Source organism: Colletes gigas, unplaced genomic scaffold, assembly GCF_013123115.1.
Source record: "Colletes gigas isolate AHSC1104 unplaced genomic scaffold, ASM1312311v1 Colletes_gigas_Sc00023, whole genome shotgun sequence".
NCBI lineage: Eukaryota > Metazoa > Arthropoda > Insecta > Hymenoptera > Colletidae > Colletes > Colletes gigas.
In genome coordinates, this window is record NW_025106652.1 from 2,618,790 (window position 1) to 2,638,186 (window position 19,397).

General features: G+C 37.5%; 1 pseudogene; it reads right to left on the bottom strand.

The window, feature by feature from the left end:
• Nucleotides 1-922: 922 nt before the first annotated feature.
• Nucleotides 923-1,451, bottom strand: LOC122401266 (annotated as a pseudogene).
• Nucleotides 1,452-19,397: the final 17,946 nt, after the last annotated feature.

Consider the following 19,397-nt stretch of genomic DNA (forward strand, 5'->3'; position numbering starts at 1 on the left):
AATTTTTGTTTTGAGATAAGAAAAATTTTTGTTTTGGTTTTTTTTTTATACAACGAAATCACCGATAAGAATGATGTTTATATTCAAATTGAAACATATATGACCGAGCCACAATTACGCTTTGATTTAAATCCATTTGAATGGTGGAAAGCTAGGGCAAACAAATATCCAGCAATTTCCGAAGTTGCCAAAAAATATTTAACAATTCCAGCAACCTTGGCGATGTCGGAACAATGCTTTTCATGCGCTGGAAATATTGTAACAAAAAAAAGAAACCGTTTGCTTCCAGAGAATGTTAACACCTTAGTTTTCTTATCTCAAAACAAAAATTTAATAAATTGAACTTTATTAACCAAAACCATAATGTTTCTTATTTTCACCTACTACCCAGTAAATTAAGTCTCATAAACAATTTACACATCTAAATATTCTGATATTTAATTATAAAATAAAACTTGCGGTACGGGTAATACATGTGGAACAGTACATTTCGATACGTGTATCCGTGAACCTCAATAAACGGATACATGTATACATATTATGATCCGTGTACCCATATATTTCAATACACGTGTATCCGTGTATTTCAATACCCGTGTACCCGTGTATTGAAAAGTACACGGATTAAGATACGAATATGTTAATTACACGTGTACACGTATATATTAGATACACGTGAAATCAAGATCGCTAAAAGAAACGTGTGGCCTCGCGTTGTCGTGGTGGAACACGACGCCACGTTTATTCACCAATTCTGGACGTTTTGCAATGATAGCCTCTTTCAGTTTTTCGAGTTGGGTGCAATATTTCTCACTGTTAATCGTTTGCCCTTGCGGAAGTAACTCGTAGTAAAGAACACCCTTCCAGCCCCACCAAATTGAAAGCAATATTTTCTTCAGGTGAAGTCCAGCATTTGCTACCGTTAAAGAACTCTTATTTCGACTCGACCAAGATCGTTTGCGTGCAGTGTTGTCGTAGAGGATCAAAGTTTCATCCCCAGTAATCAAACTTTTCAAAAACGGGTCTCTTTTGTCACGTTGGATGAGTAAATCGCATGTTGAGATTCGGTTCAGAAGATTGCTTTCCGTCAGTTGATGATTGACCCACACTTCGTATCGTTTAACGTATCCAAGCTTTGTCAAATGTTCATGAACCGTTGTTCGCGGCATGTTTGAAGCATTTGCTATCTCACGAACACTAGATCTTGGGTTTTCATCGAGGTAGGCCTTGATAAGGTCAGTATCAGTGGTGGATGGACGGCCGCTGCAATATTTATCTTTAAGGTTAAAATTTCCGGCTCTAAACCTTCTAAACCAATTACGGACTGTTTGAACAGTTATAGACTGGTCCCCATAAACGTCACAAATCTTCTTTGCAGTATTTTCAAACTTACTGCCTTTTTAAAAGCAGTAAAATATCACATGACGCAAATGCATCTTTTGGTTTTCCATCTTTCACAAGGCGAAAAACACTCGACAAACTTTCTACTGACGTCAATAAATGTTCTCTTGTACTGCCAGAGGATAACTAATAACCATACAGTTGACGGTAGAGTTCTCTGGTTGTTTGTTTACTTAAACACAGCGAGACAAGGCCTTAAGCGACGAACGCGAAAAGAACTTTCCGGACAACCTAATACTTGTGGTGATACCTCGATGGGGACCTGTCGCCCACATACTATACAACAGACGTTAAAATAATTTTCCAAACATCCATCGGAGAAATTATAAAATTGTAATTAATTAATTAAAAAAAGCTCTGTTGTGTAAAACATGTAAGAAGTATTTGCTTGCAACAGTGTTGACCAGGATTTGACTCTAGGCAGTATGTAGCTTTCTATGTGGCTCACTGACACTTTTTGATCCACTAAAATTTCTAAAATAATTATTAAAGGTAGCGAAACGCTATATTTTGTATTGCATACTATGATAAAAAAAACTAACGCAACATTCTTCTTTCGTCGAAAGTAGAAACAGTGCACAAACAAAACTGCATCGAGCCGAAAGCTATTGTATAATCCTTACTTTGCCTCCGGTACAAGTTTCAACAGGTTAACACAAATACGTGTTGTACATATACATATACGTATAACGCACCGTGAAAATGGAAACAAGAAACTTCAAAGAACGGTATGCGATCAAGTTTTACGCGAAACTGAGAAATCTCATCCAAATGTTTAAAACAGTTTTTATTCACAGTATTTTATCGTGAACTTGAGTCTTTAGAGTCATTTTCGAATTGTATTCTGTTGTATATATCTTACTTCATTTTTATATCATTCAATGCTTATTAAGATTATTTTATTTGTATAAAGTCTGTAAAACATTTGCCTTAAAGAAAGCAATATAAAAAATAGATTTTTTGAAGAAGGAATGTTGACACTGAATTAAAGATTTGTTAGCGAAGGCAATTGTAAAGAGGGAAAATCAGAGAAAAGTTATTTGCACTTTAAATTTATTTATTAGGGGATTCTTGATTGAAGATTTGAGCTATTTTTATTACAAGTTACAATTTGTTTCTTCAAGATGAAAACACCTCTTAAATATTTGTCTATATGTCTTTAAAACTACAGTTGGTAAAAAAATTTAATAATCTTGCTATGCTTTTTAAAAGGATACTAATAAATAGATAACATTTTTTCCTTTATATAACAAAAATTCTCTGCTACCATTATTTAAAATAATTTAAATTTTTTCCCTGGTTGAAAATAATTTGAATTTTTCTTCTCGTTAAACATTGAATTATAATTGAAAACGTGTACGTTAAAGTTATCTAACGATGTGGTTTGTAAATAATTTTTTCCAATACGCAATTTAAATAACAATAGTGGAGATTTTTATTCAAATAAAAATTTTGTATCTTTTTAATAACATCTTCTGAGAAACTATTAAACGTTGTAACCATTTTTTGTTACCTCCTCTGATTTTAAAGGTATATTTACCTATTTACAGATAAGGGGTGTTTTCATTCTGAAGAAATGAATTCAGGGTGCTCTTGTTAAAATCAGGGAAACCATCTATTTTTACAAATCAGTAGAAGTTTTAAAGAGCAAATATAATTATTATTATACACTAAAGGAATTATAATTTCACCAAAAAATATCGGTTAATTTTAGAATAAGACGATACAAGTACATTCGACTTTAATGCAAAATCGTTATAATTTCAAAATTTCAATTCAAATACGGTGCGTGTTCTAGTTGTCCAATCACGTTAAAATTTGGCATAAATAATTTTTTCATCAAATGTCACAATGTATGAGGAAGTGTAAAAAAAAGAACTAAAAAAAAAACTTTTGATCCCTGTAACTAAGGACCACCCTAGTACTTGTCTTGTCGCGAATAATTCAAAAATCAGAAAAGGGCGCGGCAGTAATTTGGCAAGAATAAACGAAGAGTTTAAGACGGTCCGTTTCAGGGATTCCAGGCGCCTCGTAACGTTTTGAATTCAACTTTCAAGCTCCGTTAGAAACAGAGAGAAGGTCCGCGTCTCTTTGCGATCAATCGTGAGATAACTGAGGAAAAGGGAAGCTATTAAAACCGAGGAGATTTAGGTTCTCGAATGAAGCGCAAGAACACAGAATAATCCCGCCTCGTCTTCTTCGTCGAGAATGAAATAGCTGCAAAATTGCTAGCAACGCGCCTTGGTCTTTGAGCGTGCCAACAGTAAGTAGTACCCTTTCACGGAACCGGCGTTAATATTCTTCGAATTCGTTGATATAACGCTGTAAGAGCACTTTGAATGTGCCAAATCGGCAAACGTGGAATGCATGAAATACAAATGAAAACGTTTTCCGTCTCTGCATGAAAAAGAATCGAGACGACACGGAGAACCGGGCTCGTTTCGAAGCTTCTATTTGAAACGCGTTTGGACATCCAAGTATGCTTTGAAGGCTCCAACAAATTAGTACTCAAATCCTCAGCGGTCCCAAGAGTAATTAAGTTATATGCAGCAGTAAAAGAGCAATCCGTTGATTTTTAAATTCATTCTAGCACTTTACAGCACTTAATTATTTAATTTTAAAAATAACAACTCAGTTTTTTGAGAACTTGTCTAGAGTCTTTAATGGGTTTTTAATCTCACAGCTGCTTCAGTCGAGTTGAGAGACTATAAATAGTGAGAAGGGTGATTGCATGTATCCGTAACGCAGATTGATGCAATAAGCGAGGCAATACTGTACGAACCTGCAACTAGTAAAGGTGAATAATTGGCTTTCAGCGTAGTCGAACCTCGAATGTTATCTGACAAAATAGCGACTCAGGATCGATAGTCTACCTACAAATAGCAAACAATAGTCCTCTTGCAATTCTTCTTGTCCGAAGTGTCAACCCTTTATTTCATATTGAAAGTAGGTTCGAAAATACCAGGACTCGTATCGTGAATTTCCAAAACGCCTCGTGTTTCTCTGAATTTTAGAGCGCTCATCCTTTCGACTACACGATTTCGATCAACGCGAGCGTCCAAACGTTCCTGGCAACATCGGAGATGCTTCAAGTTCGTCGTGCTCGATATTTTCGTTTCGGCCGATATAAAATATAGATTGCGATTTCCTGTACACGTTTCGGTTTCCAGTGTGTTTTGCGTTTTCCCGACCTAAAAATACAGAGAACCGCCGTGAAAATTTTCGACGGCGTTCGTCGTTTATCTTCAATCACGACTTCCTCATCGAGGGAACCACGCTGTCCGTCGCTTGTACACGCCATCTTGAATCGAGTCGCTTAATTGATAGGAACCAGTGTATGTTTCCGGTGGACTTATTTTCGTGTGAATTTCTTAGATCAATTTGTACCGTGCAACGAGAACGGGAAAGAATTGTCGTCCGTGACAAGGAATTCTCAATGGGAGCCATTTTGTTCGTTGGGCCACGCAATTTTCTTGGGAGTCGCGTGACAGATGTGTATTAATAACCGTATGAGATTGTATTAAGATTTATAATGATACAAAACTGGTGTACACTATAATTATGAAAAATGAACGCATTTTAATTTGTTCGTTTCGATTTGTGATTACGACTTTTCAAGAAACACTTTTCAATTGGATGATGTAACTCCTGAGAATGTTTGATGGAATGGTTCTAGCAGATTGAACGAGCAGTTTAAGTTACATTACAAAATACGAGAAAAAATGTTTGGATTTGTAGTAAAGTTAGGAACATAAATATTTTTCAAAGAATTTACAGTTCTTATTTGATTAAATCTTTACGATGTTCTTGACCTGCTATTAAAAACTCACAACCGTCTTGATATTATGAAGCTAGGCAAACTTTCTTAACTAATCCTTAATAACACTAGATCCAGATATTCGAAAGTTCGCTGAATTATTTACGTCCACGCAAAGGATCTTAATAAATAGAAGCAATATATTTGTTATAAAGATGTTGTTGATTGAAATATGAAATTAAAGAATTTAATATTGCCGACTATTTTAAAGTTGAAGTTGACTAATAATTGAATAATATTATTCTTGCCACTATATTTTTGGGTTATTTTTAAATCCCTGAGAATTGTATATTTCATTTTATAAAAAATTAGTATACTATGAATTTTACAAAGTATCAGCAGCCATGAGGGTTGCTGTGATACTTGCTATTTAAAAGTGGACCACGTGCCAGAGAAGGTTGAGAACCACTGAATCAAGGGATAAAATCTCTCTGGCGATAAAATCTTCTCTGACACACTCCTTCGTCAAGAATATCGGACACCTTTGCTAACGAGGTCGCCGTGAGCTTTTTGAACGCGACAGAACTCAAATTGTAAGGGTTGACGAGCATATACAATATGTACAACGTTAGAAGCATGTAATAATTTTGTTGAGAATATCTTCAATACATTCACTAGCATGGGGATTTTATAAAATTTCGTCGAGTAATATTCCAGAGTTTCTTAATAACATACTTCAGTAATTTTATATTTCAAAACGTACAATTTCTGATAATTAAAATGTCATTCTCTGATGAAAAATGTAGCTTCGCGCATGAATTAAAATTCAAATGACATTCGTAGTAGTGACGTATGAAATTATTGGAACAATTATTTTTTAATGTTACATGGTGAAAGCTTAAAATATTGGATTCAACGAGAACAATAGTATAAGTAAATTTCACTCTCCAAATTTTTTTTTGCAATAGATGAACACATTTTCCGCAAAAAAAATTTCCACATAATTATTACGAGAACAAAATGCATTTTGATGAATGTATAGTTCGAGTATTACTTCTTTTCTTCAGTGAGGCTGACTTTTCCTATAATACTAAACAAACAAAAAATATTGGAATTGAGTTGATACTGCACCTGACATAAGAGTTTAATTTTACAAAATCGATTCTCGTAATTGAAAGATCCCTAAACATCAATTTTTTCTTTCTCTTGGAAATCATAAACAGTATTAATTTGATATTTATGTATACAATTTTTCTCGCCCAAAATACAGTTTCAATTTCCAATCTTATAATTTACAGCCACACGTAATTCTGTCTACCAAAATTCTTCTAGTCCTCGATCGAAGAGTAATTAATATTTCCATACCTGAGGAAGTTCTATTTTAAAACCGAATATTTGCCATTGACAGTCTTCCATTAGCCGAGTAAAATAGAAAATTTCTTCCATGGATGTTGTGAAACATTTTTTGCCAAAACTTAGGATCGTTCTAATAGGATTCACCAGCATCGTATCTGGAGCCAATTAGAGGCACTTTGCGGTACCACGCAGGTACTCTTCGTGTCCGTTGGAGCAACACGGTTGCACACCCACGTACAAACAAATCCATTGGAGAATATCGAGTAGGTCGAGAGGTGGTATACTTAAACCATTAGCTCAGAAAATAACGATCGCGATGGGTACCGTTCGATGTTTCCGCTCGATCACCGTAAGCGATCTGTAATTAATCAAAGGTAGCCTCCTCGGTCGATGCAACAGAGAATCCGTTCCCGCCTTCCATGCCCCGCGAAAGATAGTTGCGGAGCAAGAGCATGGCTAGAGGGGGAGAAAACATCCCTCGGCTGCAATAAACCGATGTCTTGTTGCGTAGTTCGCAAGTACGCCCGGCAGGACAATAAATGCACGCGTTTACACGTGTACACGCACACTGGCAGACACAACGTGACTTAAGAGCATTGCTACACACCTGAATAACCTGTGTCTTTCGCGTGGAAACTCGAAAATGTACGAAAGCTTGACGTCTTTGAAGCTGAGGATGTATAACACGTTAAATATCTGAACGCGTCGATAGAATTTGAAACAAAAATTTTAACTCTCAGATTTGGATTCGCTTGTTTACAAATTCAATTTACTTGCTTACAGAGGTATTTAAAAATAACATTTTTAATTTAATTTTAGATTTACATCTTTATAGATAATTTAAGAACATAAATTTTTAATTTATTTAATTCCGGTGAAGTTTAAAAATGAAGATCGAAGCTTAAATATGAATTTATTTGTTTACAGAGTATTTAGGAATACAAAAAATGTACTTGCTTATTTGGGAATTTAAGAATGAAATTTTAAATTTTAATTTAGATTTATATGTCTATAGGTAATTGAAGAAATTTTTATTTTATTTATTTACGGGGAAGGTCTCAATAAGATTAAACGAATTTAGTGTAAAGTACAATATCGACTTTTATTTCTACATACAATATAAATTTTGTAGGTTGTTTTCTTATAAATTCTATATTTGTAATTTTTATTTTCTTCCGAATTTCCAATATCCTTTCTGTAATAACATCAAAGTCGACAAATATATTTTCAGAAATTTTATTTATTCTTCTGGCTGTCTCTGACTTACAATTAGACGAAAGAATAGACTATTTTAAACTGGGCTTTGTTCGCGTTAAAAAAAGAATCCTCGGCATAATATAATAAAAGCACATAGAAAGCATCAAGAAAATAAGAAAGGAACAGAAAGAAGATAATGTATACGTAGTACTACGGTAAATTGAATGCCGAGATTAAAGAATGCTTAAAGTATAAATAGACACATCAAGAAAATTAATGGCAAGCTACATAGAATTAGCTTGCTTACAAATCCTTGCAATGGGATCTGAGTTAATTAAATTAGTTCGGCTTGGGATCTTTCGCATCCATTCCAATCTAATACTCTCAAGATCGTTATATTGTAACTTTCCATTTTTTTAAAGAATATTGCACGTATATTCTAAGGTATTTTATTTCCACTTATTTACAGTTTCATTTACTCAATTAATTACAACAGTTTACTGTAACTTTCCTCGTTATTTCTCTTCTTTTTTTAGAGATATTGTGTTATTAATGTCATTTGTTTAATCTCATTCTTTTAGTAGTATTATGTTCTAACACAGAATATTTTAGATTTTTTTCAAGTATTATAATAAATTGAAAAAAATTGCTCTTTAATATTTTCGTGAAAGTAGCTTTCAAAAATAATCCCTTTTAACAATACATATATTTTCTGTGAATTAAGAAAAAATATTTCACGTAAATACCGTTTCTAATGAAAGTGTTATTTTTATCTAAAATAGTTATTACTGTACCCCTCCTATTCAAGTAAAAAGTTATTTGCTACTCGTTATAGATCAACGAGAATTTTTAAAAACGACATAATAAACGAGAAAATAGTAATTATATATTATACATAAAATAGACCTCTATTTTAAGATACGTTAAAGTGACTTCACGTCACCTTTTAGTGATTAACGATATGGAAGGATTAACGAATGGGACGTCACCGGTTGAAAATTAATCTAGAACCCTTCCACATACCTCGTGACTCTGTTCTAACAATAAGTAGCTTCAAATAGGTGTGTGGGTTCTTCAACAGTAAAAAGTAACTATTTTCAGAACCATTTCAAAACTGTAAAGAGAAATATAAGGGCGTTTGTGGCTAACGAAGGTGTTAACAACAATTATATTTCGATAGAAATCATTAATAATTGCAGCCCTTTTACAGGACAAGTCATATTAATCCGTAATTGATTCCTTTCAAGATCTAAATCCATCTTTGGGTCTCCTGCAGACGACTCTCGACGAGTCCTAAAAAGGTGATCAAGACAATCGACGTAAGAATTCCGCGTTGCAGGATGACGTTCCGCGATAAAGCGTCCCATTAATCTCGGCGTAAAGCTTCGATTATTCAGGAGGAGCCATCGTCAACGAAGTTGGCGCGCTAATCAACGGGCCTTCGATGCCTACGCGTTCCTATCGGCGTTGGAAACTTCCTTACGATCGACACGAAAAGCATCGTCGACGATTATATCGCGCGAAACCGCTCGGATACGCCTAGGCGCCCAGTCACGCGGATGCTCGGCTCTCCATGGCTTGTTTACGACTTCAGCGCGTAAACTAAAGTATGTTTAACGAGCTTCCGCCACTTGTGCCTACGGTACTCAGGCCGTCTATGATATTTTCCGCGACCCGACGCGTGCTAAAGGTGGTCATTCGCGTTTACGACCGTCCAAGATAGCATCTTTTTTTGCCAGACGTTAGCAACGAAGTTAAATCATCTAGAAAATTAAACGACATACACATACAAATGCTACTTTCTCATCAAGGGGTTAAATTATCATAATGTGTTCCAAAACTATTTTTGGGGAATTTATTTTCAAACGAGAAGAACACTATTTTCGATTTCAATTTTGCTGTAAAGACATATATTTCTGTAGCGTATACACTTTTTATTTAAAAGTAAACGTGACGATCAAGAGTTCTAAAACAAAATTTGAACACTGGAGAGTTACATAAATTGACATATTTTATTTTTATCTGTCTTACGCAAGCATAAACTCTTTAAAGTGACGCCATTTCGTTATGTTTCAAAAGGATACAGAATTTCTATTTATATGCCTAATTGGCGCCTTCTCTTAACGTCAAGGGTAATATCTGAACCGACCTCGAAATTGTATACTTTTAAACGTTAACAACGGAGACCGGTGGATTGTGGTTACTTTATATCTAGATCGCAAAAAACATTCTTGCATTATAATTTCATTTCCTTTATGGGGATTCTCTGCGGGATTCGAGTGCTCGCAGAATCATGTCCGTCAAGGCGAACGCCGTCTCTTTTTGCGTTTATAATAACAACGAGAGTGTAACGAAAAGACAGGAAGCAACACAAACGCCGAAGTAACGCGTTTTGTAAAAATTATTCCGTAAGAATTCAGTTTTTTGCCCAGGCATTTATCCCGCCTGTCCATAGAATATTTATGGCAGGATAACACGTGTCGCGCGGTTTCGTAACAGTAAGGCCGACATTCCACAGGAAATCGTTAACTCCACGGAATCTCCACTTTCCCGGATTCCCTTCTTCAAATTGATTCCCTTCGATCGCGAACTCGTTCGTGAATCATCGCGAAGACACGAAATTCTGTGTTGCGCAATCACCAGGGCGATGTAAACTAGCAATGGAACCGATACAATTACATACTGATCTGATCGGGTTTCGAAACAGCATTTTATCCCTCTCCTGTAGTTTTCTTTCTTTTATTATTTTTCTTTTTTGAATATACAACTGGTGCGATAAATAAATGTGTAATGTATTTGTACATTTCGATACGGAAGTGCTTAAAACCCGAAATTGGGAGATATAGTGAATCGATATCAATACCAAATAGACATCAGCTATTGTGTTAAAAATTCATTTCTGCAACATTTCTATTTAAAAAAAACAATTTTAGTTTCAAAGTACAAAGATCAAATACAGTAAAATTAAATAGAAAGTAAATTATACAATCTTATACAATCCATTTATTTCAGTAAAAAGTAAAGAAAGTGCTCTTTTCTTAACGTGACGCATTTCAAAACGAGGCATTCATACCACCGGGGCTAAAAATACTTGTGTTACAAGATTAGATGTTACTTTATTATAATAAGTTGAAAGGAGTACAAGAAAATAATATATTGAAATCACACCGTGCCACTCGTCTCTCTCTCTCTCTCTCTTTTTCGTATCACTTCATTAGCCTTCCTGATCACAACTGCCGATATTCGCGTTATTCGTAGATTCGTACCTCAGAGGAGGGGGTTCTCCCCAGTGACGGTTCGTGGCTCGCGATATCTGGTATCGACTAGTTATCGATTGTCTCACTTGAAAACAGAGATCAAGCACGGAATTAATAATCTTATATAACCTTAAAATATTTGCCAAAATCGTCAAACATAACCTGTACTCTTTAGACAAAATTTAAAACCAGCATCACGTAAAAAATAATATGAAATATTCGTAAATATTAATTTTAGTATTTAAAAAGGTCCGTTGAAGGATAAGTCCCAGGTCGTGGGCTATCACGAGATACGTGAAAGCTAAATTACTCGGACGCATAGCATTAAGATTCCCCGTCTGTTCCGCTCGGTCAACTCGGGGTTTTCCGCACTTTATGTTGCCAGATGCGGAACGGTGATTTAGTCGAAAAAGTCTTCGAATATTCCGCATCTGGCAAATGTCATCGTAAAGTAATCGAAGTGCCTCGTCGAACGAAAGCACTAGACCCGAGTTATTCAGCGAAGGGCTATATTGTTCCGCGGGTGGTCCGGTCTTCGAGGCCAACGTCGACCGACCGGCAACGACCAGCGCCAACCCGTGGAACAATATAGCCATAAACTAGCTGCAAAACACGTACGGCAATTCGGCGCATCCTAATCCGGAGTCCCGTTTTTTCCTCGGCAAAATTAACGCGGCCCTCGACTTGGGGAGGACACCTCGATCACCCTCATCCAGGATGGCCTGGGACTCCTCGTTCACCACGTTCGGGTGTGAGGGAGGAGTTTCCTCCCAAACGGGACAGGAAAGTAGATCCTCCTTCCCCTAGTCGATGGCCAATCAATCGAACCACAAAGTCAACGTAAAAATTAGTTAACACCCTCAAAATCGTGTGTCGGAGGGGGTTTGAGCTGAGGAAGAAACGGGCTCCAGAAACATCGGACACTCTTGAATCAATCGTACAGTCAAACAGATCGGATAGATTTTCAACTTACCATCTCTACCCGGTAATACGTACGGATTCGCGAATTCTAGAAAATGGAGTCGAAGACTTACAACCTTCAACTACTCTGCGACATCGGTCGTTCGCGAAGCGTGCGAAAACACCCTTCCTGGTCGTTCGCGGAGCCCAGTCTTCGCTGGCGTCGTTAAGTATGCCAATACAAAAGGGTCGGTCCCGGCCAAATAAATCCAAACGACCAGTCCCTGGCCTTCTTTCGTTCGCTCGCTGAAGAACAGCGCGAACTCCGTTCCTCCCGTCGCTCGATCAGGTCTCAGCGTGGAATCGGCGAATGGTAAAATGGTTGAATTGCGACTTCATTAGCCGCGACTTTGCGCTCGCCGTAATTCCGCGGCGTTCCCCTTCGAATCGCGCCGCGAGTGGGCCCCTTGGGCCAGTGGAGCGGCGGTGGGGGAGGAGGGTGAAGGAGTCGTTCGCCACCTCCACCTGCGTCGCCGCACCACCATCGTCGTCGCCTCTGCTTTCCGAGTATAACGTTGTACGTGTGTTTGTGCGTGACTGTGTGCGTGCGTACGTGGCCCCGAAAAAGCGAGCGGAGATTCGACAAAAGAACGGACAGGTACACGTACGAACTCGCAGAGAAGGAGAACGAGGAGGAGACGAATGCGGGGAAAAAGCAAGAAGCACAAGAACCTCGCGGAAAGAAAAACGAGAAGGAGAGAAAACGAACGAAGACGGAGCACGCGTACGTACACGCGTGCAGCCGCCGCGTCGACGAAGACGACCAGAAAGGAGGGAAGAATTGCGGTAAAGGGGGGAAGGGTTGGAGCAAGAGGAAAGGGCAGGAATGAAAAGCGAAGAAAAAAATGGACCGTTCTGTAGATCGCACGCCACGGGACGACGATTGGCCTCTCTCCCTTCCCTTATCGCTCTTTCCCTTCCTCCCCTGACTTTGCAGCGTTTGTCTCTCCCTCTGTCTCGCGAACCCTTCTGCCTCACCGCCACGGCTTCATCCTGTACAGTGCGTGACGCAAACGCGCGCTGTCGCCCCGGAACCGCAGCCCGCGACTTCTTGCGACCGCGTTCCAGCCTCCGCACTGTGTGACGGATCCCCAATCTAACTGGACAAACGTCATTTTTCCCGACGATCACGGAATCTTTTAATTTCGATCGAAAGTTATTGGAAAAAGTCTATTTTGTTGAGAGAATCTTTTCATTTTCATTCCACGTTATTGATATTAGTCATTTTTGGCGTCTGAATCTTTTAATTTTTACACCATGTTATTGGAAAAGGTCATTTTTGGCGATTAAATCTTTTAAATTTGATCATACATTATTAAAAATAACCTTTTGTGACAACAGAATCTTTTAATTTTCATTCCATGTTATTGGGAAAAATCATTCTTTTCATCAGAATCTTTTAATATTGATTGTAAGTTATTGGAAAAACGTTATTTTTGACGAACGGTAGAGAATCTTTTAATTTTGATTGAACGTTATTGGAAAAAGTTTTTTTTGTCGAGAGACCCTTTTAATTTTCATTCCACGTTATTGGAAAAAGGCATTTTTAGCGACCGTTAAAGAATCTATTAAGCAAATGTAGTTACTCAGATTCATTACAGCATTGCACGTACAATTATTATAAATAAAATTAACATGGTTCAATTTTTATTCAATTTCCTAAACTATTCCCAAATATGGTATGCAATACTTTAAATATTTTAACGAGTGTAGCCTATTAAAATTGAATTTGTAAAGTCAAGTCACGCGACGGAGGCAGTTTCACTTAAAGAGTTCATTATCTCTCTAACTTACTGCAATAATCTCATTTTTGTTAATTAAACAACATATTTTAAGCGATTTATAATTAACCAGACATAAAAGATAACTGTATGCACTAAAGAATTTCATAAGGATAAAAAGTACTAAGGAACAATTTATATGTATATGTTATTACAGTTATAGTTTATTTAAAATGACATATGTACTAAAATATTTCAACGAAATTTTATTCTGGTTTATATAGTTTCTACAGAAAATTCAGTTTATAGTGATGTACACACGCTCTTAACACATTGATTATAATTTTCTATTTGTAGAGGCATATTCGATATTTGTTTTTAAACATTCAATAGTTCAATGACGTTTTTGTTATTTTATAAAATTCCCCATCACAGTAACGATATTTAAAAAAATTAAAAGCTTTTTCAAATCAGCCAAGGTTTACATATTGTAAGCAGTAGAAACGATTAATGGCAGAGTACAGGTGTTTGACAAATAATAATATTTTAAATAGTGTCGCATTATTTACTTTAAACCTCAGTTTGGAGCCACATTGCATAGAAAACCATTAAATAATAATTTCATCCATCTTGTTGCTCTTGCATCCTCTACTTAGAAACTCGACGTACAACCAACTAACAAACCATAATTTTTCCCAACGTGTTCTAATGATTAACATATTTTAAGTAGAAGAAAGACTTACATGTTGTGCATGTTACAAATAGTGATATCCTAAATGGTGTTGCTTTATTTATTTCAAAGAATTTGCAGGTAGAATAGGGAAACTGACTTAGAATCTTGACACGTATAAACATCTGACAGACCATAATTTTTCCCATCGCATTCTAATCGCGTACCGTAGGTGGAAGAACGACGAAGATTGCTCTTTCACGCCGCGTCATACGCAAAAATCTTTTGTAAACAAAAATCACACCGAAATTTCTTTTCGACGCGTCGGATCGTACTTGGACGATTATCCGGAAGGAAAGATTTTGCGAGTCAGGTGGAACGCGCGGTTCGGAAATTACAGGTCGGGGCCGGAACTCATTATTTACGCGAGGACCGCGGGGATCGTGAGAACTAAGAGGCACGAAAAGAGAAAATCGAAAGCACGCAGGATAAGAAAAACAAACCAACGAGAGTTCGAGGAAACAGGACGAAGTACTCGCACAGAGGGGAATAGTCGCGCCACGAAGAGTAGGGGGAAGTCAGGATCAGCAGAGAGGGAGCGAGAGCGAGGGAAACGCAGTTTCATCTCTGCCAAGTTTTCGTGGCGGATAATGGCGAGAATACAATGCACCGACGCGAATTCCAGAAGTTCTGCCGAATGCGGGGCGCCTTTTGATTATCTCGACTGTACCTGGAACCCGGAGTTTGTATCGAAGGAGACGAAGCAGGAGGTGGAACGGTCGCTCGAAAGGGGACCTCGGGGGAAGGAACATGGAAACGGAGAACGACGACGAGTGCCAACCGCGTGCACGATGGACCGATCAACCATACGGGGCCAGGCTCATTATAACCTTTATGACTGGTCATTTGGTCAGCCTCGAGCTTTAACACGAACGCCGACATGCAAAGGACGCATCACCGTCCGTTACGCTGACCGGTGGGTCCACGGTGGTCCAATAAGTTTATCTCCGAAACGTTTCGTTATCATTGACTGCGGCGGAGATTGTATTTTTAACAACCTCTGATCACGACGCGAGAGAGCTTCTCGGGGATTTTAATAAAATATGCGTGGGAATCCTGAATATTAGTCGTGATAATAGAATAAGAAGATATTTATTAAGTTGAATGTACATTATTTTAGTGGAATATGTGTTGGAATTTTAAATATTAATACTGCTGAAATGTGTTAAAATTTGTTTACTAGGGTAGAGAGTGAGATTTGATATGTTCATTGGAACTATATCAACCGTTAGGAAAACTTATCTTTGTTTACAAAGTGTCTTGGTAATTTCGTTACAAAACAATATTTTTATTCCTTTCAATGACGAGACGAAATATTTAAGGAATTAATTTTTTTATCGTGGTAGTGTAGTGGACGAGATCAAAACAAATAATGTATAACAAAATGAGCTTCAAGAGTCCTCGAAGCCAAAAATATTCGAATAGCGGATTGAGGTCTTATTTTAAGGGAATCTTCTACTGTAAACCGCCAAAAAATTCGACTTTTTTTGTATTTTCTTAAAGGATGTAGGTTTAGAAATATGTATATGTGCAAAAGCATATCATCGAACTCCTATAATTAACGAAGGTATACGTATTGCTCGTATCAATTTTTTTCTGTCCTTTTAGTACCGGCTATAGAAAAATGTATCCTAATATTCCTAATTAAGAATCTTTTTCATTTTTTTGACTTAGACAAACAGAATTATGAAAGTTATTAGAACACTTTTGCGTATGAGACTCTGTATTACCACTAATTTTGACTATTCCTCGTTGTAAAAATTTATGAATGTTACTGAAAGAGTAATAAATATATATGCGAAACGCTAATGCAAGAAATGGCATAGTTTATTTATAAAGAAATACCAAAGAGAACATAAAAAACGCGTTTTACGGTAGAAGACCCCTTTAACGAAAACAGTTGAAAGGGTACTGGAAATTCTTAAGGAGAGTTTAATTTAATTCAAATAGATGAATCGCACATTTCAGTGTTGTCATTGCAAACCGTTCATTCCTTAAATACTTTCTCGTATCATTCAAAGGAATGGAGGTAATATTTTGCAACAAACTTACCGAGACCCCCTGTACGTACAGACAAATATTCCCACTATCACTCAGTCGCTTTGATAAATGCGTACGTTCTATAAGGTCTTATTTATAACCTCCTCATGGGCGAACTACCTTGTTTGGAATAAATAAAAATGAAACTGATATTGATACGCAAGATCTAGTAATTTATGAATATTAATTTACAACTTTAGTGGTCATTTCCATCTTACTATACTTGAAATAATGTTAAAAGCAGGTGTGCGTCTGTATGCTAGGATCCTTGAAGAAGTTGAGTGACTTGCAAGCCTTCACTGTTCCTCTGCGAATGTTCTCGTTCCTACTCAGGAATTATAAAGTATAATTCTACTTTTTACGTTTAAACTTCACAATTTTGTACTCCCCATTTTAATAGGGTTTCGATATTCCCTTCCATTATACTCTATTCCGTGACTATTGATTAACACGTTGACTGCCACATCAAACCCCTTAAATTGTTCACGAAAACGACACTTTGCTTTTAAACAATTAACCTACCCACGATTTGTCATAAAACTTATTTTTACAGCCTCGTTAAAATTCAAGAGTCCTATCTAGATTTATGTTCTTCAACATCTAATCTTGATAATTCATTTTTTTAACTCCTTAGTGAAAATTCGTGTTACCCATATATTTTTATTTCACACAGTCGATCCATTTTACTTCCGATAGACTCGCATATCAGGCAATAGGATAATTCGGACAATAAATATCCATTGATTTTCTGTCAACGATATCCCAAGTACTGATAGACTAACCCAGACCTACCTACCAATCTAATACAGACTATGTCGAAACAAGAACATCAATTTCTTCCACATTTTATTCCCCAAAGATCAGAGAAATCACATACTCAAGGATAGGGTAATTTAGGTACCAGAAATCCACTAATAGCTAAATCTTTTCATTCTAACGACAAATTCAGTAACCAGTGACTCCAAATAATCCCCAAATTCCAAATGTACAAACGAGTCCAAATATACCTAGTCGTTTCACAGCAAGCCCCTCGATCACAGTTAGCCTCCGAAGCATCAAAAACAGTCTGGTGCTTTCAGATTCAATTTCCTCCTTCGATATCCATTCCTATCTACACCTTCTACCACGCGTGTTCTTGCCAAGAACAGAGAACTTGTTACGTATTCATGTTTATAGACGTTGCACGCCCGGACGTGTGTACCTGGCCGAATGTTTTTAAGTGGAACGGAGCAAGTCCGGTAGGTACGGTCGGCGCGAGTTTAATAATGGCTCGGTATGATAATTGAGGCATAAAAGATCGAGTAATCTCCCGGCACGATTCGCCGAGGAATGGAACAGTGATGCACGGTTTGCACGGACGCTACCTTTTCTCTTTTCGCCTTCTTCTTCGTCTTGCTCCCCCGCAGCATCACGGATCACGCATCGCCGCGAAAGCTACGGAGCAACCGGGCTACCAACGGGTTGCTGCGAGTCAATTTACCGCGGAAAATAGCTACAGCGAAATTGTTTCGTCTAAGGTAGCGGTTAATTCAGCCTTGGATTCCACTACGACGGCAAAGGAGAACAGGACACGGGTCGTTCCTCGAACGCCGCGGGCCGCTGCCCATCACGCCTGATCCGATGGAATATTTCTGCGAGTATACGCGGACCCCACGCCCCCGCGGCTGCCGTTGGATCATTGAATTAGAACAGAGACGAGGGAAGGCTTGAAGATCCTACGAGCCCTTCTTAATCTCTTGGGTGTGGCCTTATCCTATATTTTGAGTCGAAAGAGTGTTTTTGAAATAAAAGCAATTCATCGAACGCAACCTGTGGAGAAATTGCCCTTGGGCTTTGGGAAACCTTGAAATTAATATGGATCTCGCGGAATACCCAGAAAGGTCGAATATAAAACGACATGATACATAAATAACGCCTTCCAAAGTGGCGTCTATTTTGCAATTTTGTAAGTTCCTCAATACAACGCTATATTTACTGGCTCGAAGAACGTTTCCAACGCCAAAAATCACATCAAATCTGCGTAGAAAACGAAATTATCCACCACGTGCCGAAACCTTGCAAACTACGAACGAATGTGAAGGATAAATGGAACAAACAATAGACAGGAGATAAATTCTTAATAAATTAACAATGAAATATCTACCTCATGAGTGAACGACAGTCCAAATTAAGGGACCACTAAAAGACACTAGCCTTCATGATAAAATGTAGTCTAGACGTTTGTGTCGCTAATAACCACGCAGACGACGCGACGTAGAGCCTGTGATTAAAAAGAAGAAAGAAACAATGGTAGATATCTGTGGTATATATATTTTTAATGGCTTCTTCTTTGGTAAACGGTTGTTTTCCCGGGGGAGTTGATCGATAGACTCTGTCAGTAAGAAAGACCGAAGAGAAAACATCCATACGATCATTACACTTGGGTCAAGCGGATCTTCTGAATACCCGTTCCTTTTATGACTCGAATAACGAAGAGAAGGCTAGTTATTCCGAGTCCAATAACCCCTGGTAGCGGCGTAGAAACAATGTTCGTGATCTACGCATCGGGAGGTTATAAGCGTGAGCCTCGGTTACTCCAAGCATCGCTACACAGAGTTGCATTCAGTGCTCGCGGTTGATTCGTAGCAGGAAAATCCATAATCTTAACGAGAGAAACGAATGTTCGAAGCGTTGCTGGCTGTTGAAACTCTTTTTAAAATTTTTCCGTGAAAGTCAATTCGACGAAAAGTCTTTGTACTCCATTTTCCTAGTATTTGTCAATAATTATTTTTATCGAGTTTGTTCTATTATAGAAAACATTATCTGTGGACCTTTCTTGTTTTTATATTCCTGGTTAAGTGTAATTTTTGACTACTCCATTTATCTAGTATTTATCAGTAATTAATTTTAGTGTTCTTCTATAAAAAATGTTCACACACCCTTTTTAAAATTCTGTGTGTAACAAATTATCTCTGTTCTCTTCTTGCTTTTATATTCCT